Source organism: Nycticebus coucang, chromosome X (genome assembly GCF_027406575.1).
Source record: "Nycticebus coucang isolate mNycCou1 chromosome X, mNycCou1.pri, whole genome shotgun sequence".
Lineage (NCBI taxonomy): Eukaryota > Metazoa > Chordata > Mammalia > Primates > Lorisidae > Nycticebus > Nycticebus coucang.
Genome location: NC_069804.1, coordinates 125,115,156 through 125,120,083, shown reverse-complemented (window position 1 = coordinate 125,120,083; position 4,928 = coordinate 125,115,156). Strand labels below are relative to the sequence as shown.

The 4,928-nt window shown below is 41.1% G+C and overlaps 1 pseudogene; it reads right to left on the bottom strand.

The window, feature by feature from the left end:
- Positions 1–1,409: 1,409 nt before the first annotated feature.
- Positions 1,410–2,002, bottom strand: LOC128577975 (GTP-binding protein SAR1a-like; annotated as a pseudogene).
- Between the last annotated feature and the right edge of the window lie 2,926 nt (positions 2,003–4,928).

Genomic DNA, 4,928 nt, shown 5'->3' with positions numbered 1-4,928 from the left:
GTACTGGCACAAAAACAGAGACATAGACACTTGGAATCGAATTGAAAACCAAGAAATGAAACTAACATTTTACAACCACCTAATCTTTGATAAACCAAACAAGAACATACCTTGGGGGAAAGACTCCCTATTCAATAGATGGTGTTGGGAGAACTGGATGTCTACATGTAAAAGACTGAAACTGGACCCACACCTTTCCCCACTCACAAAAATTGATTCAAGATGGATAAAGGACTTAAACTTAAGGCATGAAACAATAAAAATCCTCCAAGAAAGCATAGGAAAAACACTGGAAGATATCGGGCTGGGGAAAGACTTCATGAAGAAGACTGCCATGGCAATTGCAACAACAACAAAAATAAACAAATGGGACTTCATTAAACTGAAAAGCTTCTGTACAGCTAAGGAGACAATAACCAAAGCAAAGAGACAACCCACACAATGGGAAAGGATATTTGCATATTTTCAATCAGACAAAAGCTTGATAACTAGGATCTATAGAGAACTCAAATTAATCCACATGAAAAAAGCCAACAATCCCATATATCAATGGGCAAGAGACATGAATAGAACTTTCTCTAAAGATGACAGACGAATGGCTAACAAACACATGAAAAAATGTTCATCATCTCTATATATTAGAGAAATGCAAATCAAAACAACCCTGAGATATCATCTAACCCCAGTAAGAATGGCCCACATCACAAAATCTCAAAACTGCAGATGCTGGCGTGGATGTGGAGAGAAGGGAACACTTTTACACTGCTGGTGGGACTGCAAACTAGTACAACCTTTCTGGAAGGAAGTATGGAGAATCCTCAAAGCGCTCAAGCTAGACCTCCCATTTGATCCTGCAATCCCATTACTGGGCATCTACCCAGAAGGAAAGAAATCCTTTTATCATAAGGACACTTGTACTAGACTGTTTATTGCAGCTCAATTTACAATCGCCAAAATGTGGAAACAGCCTAAATGCCCACCAACCCAGGAATGGATTAACAAGCTGTGGTATATGTATACCATGGAATACTATTCAGCCATTAAAAAAAATGGAGACTTTACATCCTTCGTATTAACCTGGATGGATGTGGAAGACATTATTCTTAGTAAAGCATCACAAGAATGGAGAAGCATGAATCCTATGTACTCAATTTTGATATGAGGACAATTAATGACAATTATGGTTATGGGGGGGGGGAACAGAAAGAGGGAAGGAGGGAGGTGGGTGGGGCCTTGGTGTGTGTCACACTTTATGGGGGCAAGACATGATTGCAAGGGGGACTTTACCTAACAATTGCAATCAGTGTAACCTGGCTTATTGTACCCTCAATGAATCCCCGACAATAAAAAAAAAAAAAAAAAGAATCAGTGCAGAGAATTACAACTCTTTTATTTTCACTGTCCAAACATCAGTCAATATACTGGGAGAGCCAGTAGAAACCCTCACTGTAGCCTTGCCTCGTGAGCCATTGCACATGAACACTTCCATGGGGTGGGCATTTAGCTCCTTCAGGGTCACATTCCCCTTTCTGTGGTCTGTCCATAAAGCCCAAAAGTTTCACAGAGTTTTTCTTTACTGATTGCATCTGTTCTGTCAATTTTGTTACCCAAGATGAGGACTGGTGCAATGGATGTTGTTGCATCATCATTAAAGCATTAAGCTCAAGTTTGGATTCCATGAGGTGAGAATGATCTGCACAGTCCACCAGGAAGACAATCCCATTAATTGCTGGGAGATAATTTTTCCAAACCTGACATGCTTTCTCATGCCCACCAAGATCAAAAGTTGTAAAAGTCATTCCAGCCATGGTCAGCTCTTCTAATGTTGGATGCTGTGTTGGAACATGTTGGCCCAATCTGTCATCTTTGAGCACGTGAAGAAGAGTGGTTTTGCCTGCATTGTCCAAACCCAAGAATATAAGTTTTCCAGATTTTTTGTAGAGTCCTAGGAACTAGAGCATGCTGCTGAAGCCATTGTAGTCCACTCAAAGATGAAAGACATTATTAATGTTTACTATGGCCTGAGAGGATTCCTCTGGCAGTGGCAGGCAGCTAAGACCCTCCCTCACTGCACACAGACAGCAGCACTACCCCCACCCCACCCCACCCCGGCAAAGTTTATTAGAAGGGGAGGGTGACCCACCTGGACAGTGCAAAGGTGATGTCCATGCCTGGGGGCAGTTAGAGACCACTTTTCTATGGGGCCGTAGGGGGTGGGCAAATTCCATAGCTTGCTCAGAAAGTTAGGATCCTTTTGAGCAAATTTCAAGGGTGGGGCTAACCAGATCCTTTGTGTCTTTATCATAGGAGGAGAGGAAGAAGAAGGGAAGGGTTCTTGTGTAACTACATTATGCCCTTCAACATTCCCAACTCTTGTTAAAAGGGGTGATGGGGATGATGGCCTGTCTTTACCAATTGCTTCTGATTGGATAGGATTATAGTTGTCTTCAGTGGGATGATTCTGGTAGGACTGCACATGTTTGGGGTACATTGGGAGATGGTTTGGGGAGTAGTAGGAATTTGGTTGCAACAGAGGTTGACACCTTTTTTACCCTGTCTTGAATAAATGAGGATAGGAATTGGATGCTATAAGGAGAAATGATTAATAACAAGAGGATTACAGCAAGGGGATGTAAGATGAGTAAAATCTAGCATTCCCATGGGCTGTCAAACTAGGATCCCTCATTGTGAGATTGCAGATGGGTAGCTTATTCCCAGAGCTGAGTGATGCCTCCTCAGACCAGACCAGACCAAACTTGCTGGTGTAGAAACAGCAAGCCTATTGTAAGAAAGGGCAAAGGCCCCTTTCTCCTGCCATAATTAGATCTAAGTCTCTAAGATGATTGTGTGTGTGTGTGGGGGGGGTAACTGGAAAGTAATAAAAGGATAAGCAAGATAACTTTATCTTCTAGAGAACTGAGAAACTGTGGAATATATAAAGGAGGTGCTGTATTTTATTTTTCATTTTAATAATGGAGATAGGAGAAAGAAATAGAGGTCTTTAAAATTTAGGAAGGCTAGAGGATGTGGCTCCAATACTTATTAGAATTCATTTACATACCTGTGTTAGAGAGTAAGTTACTTAAAGCCATCCTGGTATGACAAAGTTGAGCCCATTTTCAAGTCAGACACATCAGTCAGCTGAAGCCATTCCTGTAGGTCCATGAGTATGGAGAATGTCGATTCAGGGAACTAATGGTTCCAGAAAGTGAATATAATCTCCCTTCTAGTGCCTTTCTCCTTTGTTGAAACAACATGGTTCCAGGCTTCCAGTGAAAGATGCCTCTTAGGGCATTTATTTTAGGGCCCCAGAGTCATAATTGTGGGCAGGGCTCCATTCTGTAGAAGGGCGTGATCTTCTTGCTTGGGCCTTTTGAATAACTATGTCTGGAGAACTTTTAAGTGGCAACCACTATTGAAAAACTTTTCTGTGGCTCAGCACCCATAGCTCAGTGGGTAGAATGCCGGCCACATACACCAAGGCAGGGAGGTTTGAACCCAGCCCAGGCCTGCTAAAACAACAATGACAACTGCAACAACAACAACAAAAATAGCCAGGCATTGTGGTGGGTGCCTGTAGTCTCAGCTACATGGGAGGTGGAGGCAAGAGAATTGCTTAAGCCCAAGAGTTTGAGGTTGCTGTGAGCTGTGACTCCATGGCACTCTATCCAGGACAACAAAGTGAAACTCTGTCTCTAAAAAAAAAAAAAAAAAAATTAATCATCAGAGAAATGCAAATCAAAACTACTTTGAGATATCATCTAACTCCAGTAACATTAGCCCACATCACAAAATCCCAAAACCGGAGATGTTGGCATGGATGTGGAGAAAAGAGAATACATCTACACTGCTGGTGGGAATGCAAACTAATGCATTCCTTTTGGAAAGATGTTTGGAGAACACTTAGAGATCTAAAAATAGACCTGCCACTGGATCCTATAATTCCTCTACTAGGTATCTATCCAGAAGACCAAAAATCACATTATAACAAAGATATTTGTACCAGAATGTTTATTGCAGCCCAATTCATAATTGCTAAGTCATGGAAGAAGCCCAAGTGCTCATCAACCCATGAATGGATTAATAAATTGTGGTATATGTACACCATGGAATATTATTCAGCCTTAAAAAAGATGGAGATTTTACCTCTCTCATGTTTACATGGATGGAGCTGGAACATATTCTTCTTAGTAAAGTATCTCAAGAATGGAAGAAAAAATACCCAATGTACTCAGCCCTACTATGAAACTAATTTAGGGCTTTCACATGAAAACTATAACCCAGTTACAACCCAAGAATAGGGGGAAGGGGGAAAGGAAGGGGAGGGAGGGGGCAGGTGGGTAGAGGGAGGGGGATTGGTGGGATTACACCTGTGGTGCATCTTACAAGGTTTTATGCGAAACTTAGTAAATGTGGAATGTAAATGTTTTAGCACAATAATTAAGAAAATGCCAGGAAGGCTATGTTAACCATTCTGATAAAAATGTGTCAAACAGTCTATGAAACTAGTGTATGATGCCGCATGGTCATATCAATGTACACAGGTATGATAAAAAAAAAAGAAAGCTATAACCCAATTATAGCCCAAGAATATAGGGAAAGAGGAAAGGGAGGGGAGGGGAGGAGGAGGATGGGTGGAGGGAGGGTGATTAGTGGGACCACACCTACGGTGCATCTTACAAGGGTACATGTGAAATTTACTAAATGTAGAATATAAATGTCTTAATACAGTAACTAAGAAAATGCCAGGAAGGCTATGTTAACGAGTTAGATGAAAATATTTCAAATTGCATATAAAACCAGCACATTGTACCCCACGATTGCATTAACTTACACAGCTATGATTTAATAATAAAAAAAAAGGAAAGAAAGAAAGAAAATCTTTTCTGCTTTCAGGGCTGCTGTCAGTCTCATTTTCTCTCTTTCTC